The 13,966-nt window shown below is 42.2% G+C and overlaps 1 protein-coding gene and 1 non-coding gene across 4 annotated transcripts in view; one reads left to right on the top strand and one right to left on the bottom strand.

Annotated features, from left to right (window-relative positions):
• MTM1 (myotubularin 1) overlaps positions 1-13,966 on the bottom strand; it is a 96,555-nt gene that overhangs the window by 81,222 nt on the left and 1,367 nt on the right. The gene's annotated exons all lie outside the window — the stretch shown is intronic.
• LOC113597428 (U6 spliceosomal RNA) lies at positions 6,237-6,342 on the top strand. The gene has a single exon (XR_003418195.1). It is a non-coding gene; the product is annotated as a U6 spliceosomal RNA (small nuclear RNA).

Below are 13,966 nucleotides of genomic sequence, written 5' to 3'. Positions count from 1 at the left end.
ACATTAAGATAGTAGTTGTTGAAAGGAAGAGTAAACTCATGGAAACAGTCACCACTAGGGTAGCAACGAAGGCGCCAGTCCAGAACATCTCCTTACTTTCCAAGGACCTTCTCAGAATGGCATTCCTGACAAAGATTCCTCCAACTGGAATTAGTGGGGAAGGGGGAGGAACAGAAAGGAACTGAAAAGCAGATGTGCAGTTTCTAGAAAAACAGAGAGAGGATTACAGGCCAGAGATGGATAATTGGTGAAAATAGAGGCAAATCAGCCCTTTGAGATGAAATCTCCGGGTACTCAACACTCTTCGAGCAGCAAGGAGGGAAAAGGCAAAATAACGGATAGCTGTCTGAGTTTCCTGGGGCTACTCTAGCGAAGTACCACAAACTGGATAGCCTACAAAAGAAATTTCTTCCCTTCCAGTTCTGGAGGCTAGGAGCCTGGAAACACAGTTTGTGCAGGGCCATGCTTCTCTGAAGGCACTGGGGGAGGGGCCTTCCTTGCCTCTTCCCAGCTTCTGGCGGTGGCTGGCAGTCTTTGGCAGTCCTCGGCTTGTACCTGTACCACTCCAAGCTTGGTCACATAGAGCTGCCCCTATGTGTCTGTGTCTTAGTGCAGTGTTCTCCTCTCTTCTAAGGATATTGGTTGTCTTGGATTAAGGGCCCACCCTACTCCAGTACAATCTCAACTAGTTACATCTAGGATGACCCTATTTCAAAGTAAGGTCTCATTATGAGGCACTGGGGGCTAGGCCTACCAGCATATCTTTTTGGGGGGCAAAATCCAACAGGTAACAGGCAAGAGGTTAGCTGAAGAAATTAACAACCTACAAAATGATCATGTCAACATATGGTTGCATTCAGAACAATTTAGTTTGTCAATCCATCCATAAGCATTCACTGAACACTGATTAAATTAACCAGCACTAAAATATTAATATAGCTTCTGAGAAGAAATAATGAAATGACACCAAGCCAATCATTTCTGAGACACTCCTTGCTCAGCATATGTAATTATTTAAGCCTCTTTTTTTTTAATATGAAATTTATTGTCAAATTGGTTTCCATACAATACCCAGTGCTCATCCCAACAGGTGCTCTCCTCAATGCCCATCACCCACCCTCTCATCCCTCCCACCCCCCCATCAACACTCAGTTTGTTCTCAGTTTTTAAGAGTCTCTTATGTTTTGGCTCCCTCCCTCTCTAACCTTTTTTTTTTTCTTCCCCACCCCCATGATCTTCTGTTAAGTTTCTCAGGATCCACGTAAGAGTGAAAACATATGGTATCTGTCTTTCTCTGTATGACTTATTTCACTTAGCATAACACTCTCCAGTTCCATCCACGTTGCTACAAAAGGCCGTATTTCATTCTTTCTCATTGCCACGTAGTATTCCATTGTGTATATAAACCACAATTTCTTTATCCATTCAACAGTTGATGGACATTTAGGCTCTTTCCATAATTTTATTTAAGCCTATTTCCAAAGAGATCCAAAATCAGTCAATAAATCTACACTGGACAACTAATCTGGACCACGGCGTCAAATTCTAAAAAGAAACTAAGATGGGTCTTCAAGGAACTAGCAACTGAGTTGGGGAGATGAACAAATATAAGTTAATTGGCAATAAAGACAACAAATAGGTAGAAGTTAAACAGTAATAAAGATAATCATACAAGTAATACTGTATAGTTAAAAAAAAAACAAAAGAGAACATGTACTCATGGGTAATGAGCATGGCTTCATTTTACTGACCCTCCACTATGTACCAAGCATTCTCCTAAGCAAGATGAACTCATTCAATCCCCACCCCACCTCCCCAACAACCTTATAAGGCAACTGCTAGGACTATATTCATACGAAAACACACAACCCCAAGGAGCAGAAAGGTTAAACAATGTGTCCACGAAGAACCGTCAAAATCGGAATTCAAACCCAGTCAGTAGGACCCTCTTGTGCACTAACAGATATTTGTCGCTCTAGTAGATGATCAAATGAAAAATGAGGAATGCCTCATGCTTACACAGTTGAACAAAAAAGGTTTTTTTGGAATTCCATCTCTATGTGATAAAACTGGATGGTCACAAACAGGAACTCTAGCCTTCATTTCACAGACAAGTAAACAAATAGTGTCTCTTCTCCCCAAATCCACGTCTGGGAGGCAAGGAACCAGTACATTCCTTCTTGTCTGCCCACTGTAAGATTACTTTGTATCATGGAAGAGTCTTTGCAAACTATATCAGAAAGATGGGAAAACTTCATTATTGGTGGATAGAAATAGAATAAATATCCCATGAGGTACAAGTGTGATGTAAGGAAGCCTCTGTTAAGATGCCTATCAGAACATACTTGGCTAGAGGAGTTCTTCAAAGCAGTCCATTTTGGTGGTGTGCACTTTGTCCAGTAACACTACCGCCAACCAAAGTATTCTTCCTATTCTTTTGAAACTGCCTTTAGAGTTTTTAGAGTTACATAAGACATCATCCCATAAATTTTACCATATCTCAGTTTTTCAGTGAATACCAATGCTTCCCACAATATGGGTGCCCACTTGCTCTAATAGATGAGCCTCAAAATTATTTTGGTCTAAAGCTAAATTTTAAGTCCTCACTCAAGGATTTGACACCACTGAGGATATTTTTTTTTTAAGGTGCCTGAATGCAATTCGAAACAAGAGTTCCAAACATGAGCTGGACAGTTTTGGAGTTTCCTGTCCCTTCTCTACATGGGCCAGAAGGAGAAAGCAGTGAGGTTTGCAAATGTTGCCAACCGCTGCCAATGCTGGGCCTGATGAATCTTTATTAGTCCTAATTTACAAGAGCAGGTTGACCTTGGAGGTTAGCAGAGAGCAGCAGCAGGACTAGTTAGCCTGCCCCACAGTCTGCCAGCAGTTGAAAGGAGTGTCCAAAGGGTCGTCCAAAGATTGGCATCGTCATATGCTTTGGAGACTCAGAAAGAGAAAGGCTTGCAGTGACCCACTGTAATTAGGACTGACTGCCGGAGTACGGCAAAGAGTCCTAAACACGCTGGCCAACCAGCCTAGCTCTACGAGAAGGCAAAGGGCTGAACATGTGAACACACACACTTCTAAAACTTGGCACTATCAGCAGGGAGAATGCTTTCATACATGTGAGAAAATAAACTCAGGAAAAAGGCAGAAATAAAAAGGGCAAAGAGATGAAGAAGAACCCAAACCAGTGTCAAAAGGATGGCAAAGAAAGAGAAGATGAATGTGGCAGAGAATTTCCATGGTTTGTGAAGGAGCAATATATGATGCTCCACAGAAGAATAAAAAACTCTCCACACTCCAGATAGAAATTCTGTTATCAACACTAGGAGGAAAAGCTCGATAGTGGTGGTTGGTGATGGATAGGAATGCAGTGGTATGTAGCGTCAACAAGGCTATTCATGAGGTATACTAGCTTCCTAAAGATTGTACCTGAGACATGGCTTCTACCCACACCGTTCAACATCTAATCATCGTTAAAAAAAAAAAAAAAAAAAAAAAAAAAAAAAACCCTCAGCAAACTAGGAATAGTCAAGGGCACCTGCGGGGGGGGGGGGGGGGAACTATAGCTGATATCATACTTAATGATGAAAGATGGAACGCTTTCCCACTAAGTATGGGAACAAGGCAAGGACAGTTGCTCTTGCTGCCTGCATATTCCATAGCTCTTAGAGATCCTAGCAAGTTTAATAAGGCAAGAAATGAAACGCAGAACACGTTGGAAGAAGTAAAACTGTATTTGCAGACATGATCATATATGCAAAAAATCCTAAGAACGCCATAGAAAAACTATTAGAACTGGTAAGTAAATTTAGTAAGGTTGCAGGATATACAGGTCAAAATAAAAATTAATTGTATTTGTATTGCTAGCAATGGACAAATGGACATTAAAGTGTAAAAATATTATGTGCATAATATAAAAAATGAACTCTTTAGGGTCACATTTAATAAAATGTGTACAAGATTCGTGCAAGGGAAACTATAAAACACTGCTGAGATAAATTAAAGAAACCTAAATACATGGAGATACATATCATGCTCAAGGACCAGAAGGCTCAATATTCTTATGATATTAATGTTGATCTAGAGATTCGATGCCATCCCTGTCAAATCTCAATGGGCTTTGTTGTAGAAACTGACAAGACGAGTCTGAAATTTATATGGAAAGGCAAAGGACCGAGAATAGCCAAAACCACCTTGAAGAGGGAAAAAATAAGTTGGATTATCTCCACTGTCCAATTTACAGACTTACTAAAAATGCCTCAGTAATCAAGACAGTGTGATACTAGCAAGACTAAGTTTGCCTGCCCAACAGGCAGTTTGCAGTAATAGAGAAGTGTGCAAAGAGATTGCCACTAATTCTGAAGATTGACTTCTGAATTAGACTCATCTTTTGGAGGTCCCAGCAATGGTCAATTGATTTCCAACAAAGGTACCAAGGTAGTTCAATGGGAAAGGATAGTCTTTTCCACCAATGATGCTGGAATAATTTGATATCCATATGGAAAAATAAGTGAGTCTGGACCCTTCACACAATATATAAAACAACTTGAAATGAAGAAGTATTAGTTTTATATTGCTACATAACAAACTCAGTAGCTGTAAACAACACACAATTATCTTGCAGTTTCCGTGGGTCATGGGTCAAGAGTCTGGGTACAACTTACCTGGATTCTCTCCTCAAGGTCTCACAAGGCTGTAAACTCAAGGGAAAGGGGTTACACAGGATATGAACCCTCGGGAGGAGAGGGGACGGACACAAAAGATCTAAACGTAAGAGCTAAAACTACAAGTCCTAGTGGGAGACACAGGAGAAAGCCTTTGTGAACTTAGGTTAGGCAAAGATTTCTTAGAACACAAAAACATAAACTGTAAGGAAAAAAAAAGATAAACCTGACTTCATCAAAATTAAAACCACTGCTCTTTCAAAGGCACAATTAAGAAAATGAAAGGGTAAGCTACAGATTGGGAGAAAGTACTTGCAAATCACATATCTCATAAAGGTCTTGTATCCAAAATATATAAAGAAGTCTTATAATTTAACAAGACAGACAATCCAATAAGAAACGGGCAAAAGATTTGAGCAGACACTCCACCAAAGAAGATGTACAAATGGCCAATAAGCCCATGAAGAAACACTCACCATCGTTAGACATCAGGAATATGCAAATTAAAACCACAGTGAGCTACCATTACACAGCCACTAGAATGGCTACAATTTAACCAGATGGACAATAACAGGATGATGAGGATATGGCCCAAGCAGAACTGTTGTGCTTCGCTTTGCCAGCGGGAATGCAAATTGGCACAAGCACTTTGGTAAATAGTTGGTCGGTTTCTTGTAAAGTTAAACATACACTAAGCATACTGCCCAGCAATGCCACACCTAAGTATTTACACAAATGAAAACATCGAGTCCACACAAAGACTCATAAGCAAATGTTCATAGCAGCTTTATTCATAATGGCCAAAAACTTAAGTCAACTCAAATGTTCATCAACTAGTGAATAAACAAATCACTATGGAACACTGCTCAACAACAGAAAGTCACCAACTATGGATACCTGAGACAACATGAATTAATTTGAAAAGCATTATGCTAAGACAAAGAAGCCAACCACAAAATACTGTACAAACCTACCCTCAACACATCTCAAAGAACTACTAGTATTCAGGTCACAATCTCTGACCATAATACAGTTAAGTTAGAAATCAGTTTTAAAAATACCTAAAAAAATGTACTTGTAGGGGTGCCTAGGTGGCTGGGTCAATTAAGCATCCAACTTTGGCTCAGGTCATGATCTCGCATTTCGTGAGTTCAAGCCCTACATTGGGCTCTCTGCTCTCAGCTTAGAGCTCACGTCAGATATTGTCCCACTCACTCTCTGCCCCTCCCCTCCTCAGTCTCTCTCTCTCTCTCTCAAAAATAAATAAACATTTTTTAAATGTATTTGTAAATTTAAAAAGACACTTCTAAACCCACAGGTGAATGAAATAATCACAATGGAAATTAGAATATACTAGAACTAAATAAAAATTCTAAGTTTTGAAATATCCAAACCACAGAATAAGTCCAGAGGACAAAACGAAGAAAAGAGTGATGTCCAGGATATATTTTAAGTGACAAAAACAAGAGGCTGAATAGTGTACACAGTATGCTTTTTGGGTGTGAGAGGGGAAATGCAAATATGTGTGTGCACGCACTTGCTCAAATTTGCGAAAGGAACAGAAGAATGCTCTCTTTGGCAGCACATAAACTAAAATTGGAATGATACAGAGAAGATTAGCATGTCCCCTGCACAGGATGATACACAAATTCGTGAAGCATTTCATAAAAGAAAAAAAAGAAAGAAACAGAAAAAGAAACTAAAAACTATAATATCGATTACCTGAGATGGGGGATAGAAACAGCATGTCCAGCAAGAGACAGGGATGTAAGTAAGGCTTTTTGGAATAAACTCTGATGTAAATTTGACTTTAAAATGATATAAAGTTTTTACTCATTAAAAATTAATCAGAAAGAAACTGGGGAATGTCATTATGTTCATTCATTTCTACATCCTAACAAACATCATACTACATAACCACAACTGACAAACCTGTGGTAAGACTAAGAAAAAAAGAGAGAAGGCACAAACAATATTAAAACTTAAGAATGTGGGCACCTGGGTAGCTCAGTCAGTTAAGCGTCTGACTTCAGCTCAGGTCATGATCTCACAGTTTGTGGGTTTGAGCCTCACATCAGGTTCTGCGCTCACAGCACAGAGCTTGTGTGGGATTTTTTTTCTCTCTCTCTCCAACCCCTCACCCCACCGTGTCCCTCCCTGACTCACACTTTTCTCTCTCAAAATGTAAATAAACCAAAGGAAAAAAAAAAGATTTAAGAATGAAAAGACAGACATAACCACAGAAATGGCATATATTAACTGGTAGTTTAATATCTTCCCACTCCAGGGGCTTAGTCAGTTGAGCATTGACTTTGGCTCAAGTCATGATTTCACAGTTCGTGGGGTTGAACCCCACATCTCGCTTTGAGCTGAAAGTGCGGAGCCTGCTTGGGAGGAATCTCTGTGTCCCTCTCTCTTTCTGACCCTTGCTTCACACACTTGCTCTCTCTCTCTCTCAAAAATATGGGGCGCCTGGGTGGCTCAGTCGGTTGGGTGGCCGACTTCGGCTCAGGTCACGATCTCACACTCCGTGAGTTCGAGCCCCGCGTCAGGCTCTGTGCTGACCGCTCAGAGCCTGGAGCCTGTTTCAGATTCTGTGTCTCCCTCTCTCTCTCCGATCCTCCTCCCCCGTTCATGCTCTGTCTCTCTCTGTCTCAAAAATAAATAAACGTTAAAAAAAAATAAACATTAAAAAAAAATTTTTTTTTAAATCTTCCCACTCCAAATATACCAGGCCCAGGTGGTTCTAGGGGTAAATTCTACCAAACACTGGAGAAACGGTGGCACCTGGGTGACTCAGTCAGTTGAGCATCCGGCTCTTGATTTCGACTCAGGTCATGGTCATGGGATCAAGCCTTGAGTCAGGCTCCACACGTGGAGCATGTTAAGATTTCTCTCTCTCTCTTAAAAAAAAAAATAGAAAAAGAAAAAGAAACACAGAACTCCAATCTCACACAAAGTTCCAGAGAACAGAAAAAGGTAATACTCTCACTCACTTTACAAGGCTAGCAAAGCGATACTAGATCAAGTCCAGGAAAGCAAAATCTCCCTCTCAAATACAGATGTCAAAATCCTGAAGAACATATTAACCAATCCAATCCAGCAGAAAGAAACACGCTGGTTTCATGCCAGCAGGCAAACTGGTTAATGCTACATTATATTAGGCAATCCTTTAAAATACCCCCATCACCTTAACAGGTTTCAAGAGGAAAATCACATAGCTCTGTAAAGGCAGAAAAGGGGTTCTCAAATACAGCTCCTGGGCCCCACCCCAAACCCACCAAATCAGAAACTCCAGGCTTGTTGCCAGTGAACTTGTAGTTTGGGAAACGCCCTCAGGTGTTTGTCAGGTGGCCGGCTACCTAATGTCAAAGGGCCGGGGACAGAGCCACAGAGGTGCAGCATCAACTGAAGCCGGCTCTCCCGACCTGCCAGACCCACTGAGTCAGATCTGCGTCCCAGCCCGAAGTGCAGGTGATTCTAAGCACACTCAGTGTGCCGAGACACACTCCCACAGCAGCTGCTCTCAAGCCGACCTGCATGCCGAGCAATGCATGTCTCGGGGCGGGGGGCTGGGTGACTCAGTCGATAAAGCAAACGACTCTTGATCTCAGCTCAGGTCATGATCTCGTGGTTCATAAAATCAAGCCCCAGGTCAGGCTGCGTGCTGGCAGCGGAGCCTGCTTGGGATTCTCTCCCTCTCTCTCTGCTTTCTCCCATTCATTCTCTCTCTCTCTCAAAATAAACTTTTTTTTAAAGCCTATGTTTGATTAAGTACATCTGAACATCTGTGGGTGGGGCCTGGGCAGCAGGTCGTTAAAGTTCCCAGGTGATTCTAATGAGCAGCCAGCGTGGCAAGGAAACTTCTATTTAGTGAGTCCACACCCTTTAGGATGAGCCAGAGAAGAAGGGCGGAATCCATGAGTTCTTTGAAGATACCCTCAAGAAAAAAGCCTGCATTTCACTCATATACCAAGGGCGAGTTCTTCATACCACTTACCAAGCCGAAACGGAGAAGAGAACTGTCTTGAGCAAAGTTGTGACAAAGTTGTGGGATGTTGTGAGGATTCATACGGGATGTACGTAATCACAAGGGGCAAAGGGCTTGGCACAGGTTACAACACAGATCATGAATGCAAGTTTATTACTGAGGTGACCACGGCTCTAACTGCTCTTCAGGCATCAACAGCAAATCAAGGCCAAAATGTATCTCTCGAAGCTGTGCTGTCCAACGCGGGGGCCGCTAAGTACACGTGCAGCTCCTGAACACTTGAAATGTGCCTAGTACAAATGGAGGGGTGGCGGAAATATAAATACATGCCAGGCCTCGACACCTTTGTACAAACAAAGGGGAGGGGAACATCTCACTAATACTTATACTGATTACATGTGGAAATGATAATATTTTGGATATACTAGGTTAAATACGTTATAAAAATCAACTTCATCTGTTCCTTTTTTAATGCGGCTACTAGGAAAATGGATTACACATGTGGCTCAAATTATCTTTCTAATGGACCACAAGGTCTCAAAGGATCATGGGGAAGCCGGGATGTGAGCTACTAGTTAAACTGGCCTTCTCAAACTTTAATTTACAAACAGATCACCGAGGGCTGTCATCAAAATGCAGACTCTAGGTGTAGATGGGGGGTGGGGGGCACTGAAATTCTACATTGCTCTTGGGCTCCTAGGAGCTGAGGAACAGCAGGAGCATCAGGACAATTTTTTATCAACAAGGAAAAACTGTTCTGTGGCATAGAAGGGACGGGAACCTCTGGAGAAATGATCATGCCCTGTCAGAGTGGAAAACGGTGAAGAAAGGAAATGGCCGGCAGGGTTGCACTCAGCCTCAACCTTAAAAACTCAGTTGTTAGGCCTCACGGCAAGAGCTGCAAAGAGGTGAGGGCCAAATCCAATTGCCCTCCGTCTAGGGACTCACTTTCTCTCTCAGATTTGGAACCATCAGTGTCTGCAAGGAACACTTCAGGACCAGAAAGCTCAAAATGGAATCTCGACTGAGGTTTCTCATATCCTGCCTGACACATGACTAGCGTCAATGGCACTGTCCTCCTATGGTGTGGCTCGTCCCTGTCACCTTGACCCACCTACTACTGACAAGCCATGGCTGGGGGTCACTGCCGTGGGATACGTTTCTTCTTTTAGCAAAACAGCTCAGGCCAATTCCAGGACTGCTGGAACAAACCCTGACAGCACAGCCCTTGTTCTAAGTCCCCACCTAAGTCATCTCGGGGCCATAAAGAAACTAAAGGCTCAGCCAAGGGCAATTTAAGCACCACCATCTGATGCCACGAATCCCCTCTGTGGCCCACCTGTGCCTCGAAGCTCCCACGAAGGGGAAAACATGGCGCCGGGACACAGCAGCGCGTTCCATTTCAAGAGGCTCCGGGAAACAGCGCTTCCTTTTCCCAGAAAGCCCAAGGGCACAATATAGATATGTAACAATTATCACAACCTAAAGAAAGGATATCACGGTGTTGTCAAGGTTTTCAGGCAAGGGAATAAGAAAGGAATGAATTACAAACAAATTACTTTTATTTTTACTTTTAATTATTACCCTTCAACTTCCCATACCCCTCCCCACCCCCCAAAATCTACCAACAAGCAAAGCAAAAATGAACCTAAACTCAAACTGCTCACGACAGTAGTCCAAAAATCCAGAGGCTGGGAATGTAATGTGTGAGACCTCTCCCATCACTGGACTCAAAGAACTTTCTTATTCATTTGCTAATCAACCATGGTGGGGTGGGGGTGGGGGTGGGGGTGGGGGGAAGGCTCAGCATGAGCTCCCTTCCATCGTGCAGTGGTGGGGGAGATATGGATATGGTCTCTATACATACAACCCGATTTGTTGAAATGAACACATCCAAACAACTCTGAACTACCCCTCCACTTGTCCAGTTCAAGTCAAAGAGTGTTTTCTAAATGTCTACTGTGTGTAGAGGGTCATGTTAGGTTTCACCTGCCCAGGAAAAAAAACGTCTCCAACCTCAGCCCCAACTTTCAGCACAAGCTTGGAAGATGGAACAAGTGATATTGAAATATTCAGGTACTACGTATCAAAACAAAGAGCTGCAGCTCAGCAACACTGGAGGAACCTAAGTACATGACATTTCAAAGAGCTACTTATAATAGAGTCCTTCCAGGATCCTGAGAAACAACTTCAAATAACAAGAACAGAGCACTAAGCCCCAGTTCTGTTGGAACATGAAGGCAGCAGGGACCCGGAGCACAATCAATGCCCTGGATGTCTTCTCACCCTAACCCCTGGAGTGAGAGCATCCAGGCTACTGTGGATGGAGGAGCTCCGCAGGGCCTCAAGCTGCACTGAGGAGCTAATGGAAGGTGTCGATTTGAAAAAGGAAAGATTTTCACTCCGAAATACTTCAGAAAAAGGCAGGCAATATTTCCTGATGCAGAGATCGCTTGCTGTTGCCCTGTGATTGTTGGCTATACAGTACTACCGTCTTGGGAATAAATAAAATGGAAGCTCACAAGGTGTGCCAATGGCTTCAGGTCCATTTGAGAGAGGCAATGAAACACCCACATTTTTCAATGCTGACAGAAGACGGAAAGCAAGGCAGAGGCCACACATACAGCCATGGGGCAGGTGGGCCAACAACAGGAGGGACGCTGCTCTCTTACACCAGTTCTCCAAACAGTGACAGCTTATATAACACATGAAAGCAGTAATAATAATGCTGCACAGCCTATGAAGGGTACTGTTGTACATGTGATTCTCTGCAAAGTTCTGGAAGCTTGGTAGGGCTCACAGCTCTATCGTACAAATGGAAGAGGCAGCAGCAGTGAGGTAAAATGACGTATCTGGTGTCACAGAGTTAAGACGTGGCAGAAACGGGACTTGAACCCAGCTTCTGGAATCCAGACTCAGGAAGCTTTCGGCCACCTCACACAAAGGGTTCCTTTATCACCCCTCACTCCTCAGGTAGAAACAGAAAGTGCTAGCGCGTGATGCCAATGTTCTAAAGAGGTGCCTGCTAAAGAGGTGTTCTAAAGGAACCTTTTAAGGTTCCTTTCCTTAAAAGGAAAAGGATGAGACTGTCCAGGTGCTCAGGTGGAAAAAATACGTTGTAAACATTTAACATGAAAAACCATCCTCCAACTACAGGATGGCAACTGGATCTCACCCGACTAACTCCAACTGGGTCTCCTGGTACCCTCTTGCTTTCCAAGCAGAACAAATGGAAGAAGGCCACTCTTGTTCTAATCATGGTTGTAGAAACAGACAAAATGTGGCCTCGAGTAATTTCTGAGTCCAAACACTGACGGGAACATCACACTGCAAGAACTGTGGACACCACTGCCAATGTCACCTGAAACTAAAAGCTCGAGTCACCCACAAAATGCTAAGAAATGTCTAGAAAAATAAAATCACACTTATTTGATGTCCAAAAGTTTATTAGGACATATCTAGAATCATTTCTTTATCTTTCAAAGAAAATAAGACACTATTCTAAGCACTTAACATAGATTATCACTCAGTCTAGACAACAACCCTTTGAGGAAGGTGCTATCAGTATTATTTTCATTTTACAGATAAGGACACTAAGGCACAGGCATAAGTAACTCACCCAAAATCACACAGGTAATATTAGAGCCAGGATTCAAATCCAGAGTCAATACCTCCTAGGCAAATGACAGCCCCTGCCCCTCCCCCATCTGCCAAAAAAGAATAATGAACTGAGAAACTAGAAAATAAAGAAAGCAGAACTTCAAAGAGGTCAGAAGCAGGGAAGGGAAATTACTAAAGAATAATGAAAACAAACTCTTATTCTTCTATAAAACTGAAAAAACTTTAGAAATAACAAGAAACTCTGGCCTTTGAAATCCTTTGGCCACCAGTTCAAAATGTCGCCTACTAAGCCTTGAAGAGGCTCTGCTTTTCTCCTTATTTTGGAGCCCTCAATAAGAGCAAGAACCACATGTTCCTTCATTGGTTTTTAAAGTAACTACATTTTGTTAATCCTCCTTTCATTTTGGAACAAAGAATATTTGAGTATTTTTTTTGTAACTTCAGCCATTTTTCAGAACCTGTAAGAATGAAAACATTTGCTTTCAAGCCATTGAACATACAGAATAGGAGAGAACTGAAAAGGTACAAACAGATGAACTTGTAGAGTAAGCTATCACAAATGCCATTTTACTAGCACTTTAGGGTTTTTAAAAAATTTTTTTTAATGTTTATTTTTGAGAGAGAAACAGAATGTGACTGCGGGAAGGGCAGAGACAGAGGGAGACACAGAATTTGAAGCAGGCTCCAGGCTCTGAGCTGCCCACACAGAGCCCAATGTGGGGCTCAAACTCACAAACCATGAGATCATGACCTGAGCTGAAGTCGGATGATTAACTGACTCAGCCACCCAGGCACCCCACTAGCACTTTAGTTTTTAAGACGTTGAATGCTTCTTTACTCTAGAGCTAACATCAAAATGAACTCTTTTCTTTAAAAACCATACAACCCAAAGATTGCGGATCATTTCAGATAGTAGGTTCTCTGTACAAACCAAAGTGCAAGAAGAGAAATTCTTGTGTAAGGTAGCCTGAGGCAGGCTGACACTGGCATGAAATCAACAAGGAATACTGACCTCAGCAGAGCCTTCTGTAGCTAGAGTAAGGTAACTACTGAGATAGCAAGGGATTCGAAGACCACCCCGCTAGGTGTTTGAAAGCACAGTTTGCATGTAAGAGAAAAAATGCAAGTAAAAATGATGCCGTGATGAATTTAGGATCCAAGAGGCAATCGCTAGAAAAATGATGACTCCACGGAATCTCTTTTAGACAGATTTACTTTTGGATTTGATTATTTACTTTAATGAAGCAGCAGCTGACACTCAAAAACTAACAATTCAATGTAATTCCCAAGTCATTCTCAAACATGCCAGCCTGTTTTATTGACATAGAGTTTGGGAGTTCTATTTTTCTGCATAGTGTTCATCTCCACTAAAAAATATATCGTTTACTTTTTTTTTTATTGTCCTCTTCCCCACACATAAGCTCTGTAAAGCTTCATCAGTAGTACTGTCTGCTGTCTTCTCAGTGCTTGGGACACTGCAGGCACACTATGGGCTTTCTGGGTTTGATGGGTAAATGAAGCCACTGAGAACTTGATAACTATATGTTATAACTTTAAGGTAAGGAGACCAATCATTTAATAGCTAGAATCTAAAAGCCCCAATGAATGTTCTGTACTTTCAAGCACCTGGGGAGGCTGCCATGCACTGGCAGCACCACTGGTTGGAATCTACTCCATGGAGTGG

The sequence above is a fragment of the Acinonyx jubatus genome, chromosome X, assembly GCF_027475565.1.
Source record: "Acinonyx jubatus isolate Ajub_Pintada_27869175 chromosome X, VMU_Ajub_asm_v1.0, whole genome shotgun sequence".
In the NCBI taxonomy this organism is placed as follows: domain Eukaryota; kingdom Metazoa; phylum Chordata; class Mammalia; order Carnivora; family Felidae; genus Acinonyx; species Acinonyx jubatus.
This window is presented reverse-complemented; position numbering and strand designations above follow the sequence as displayed.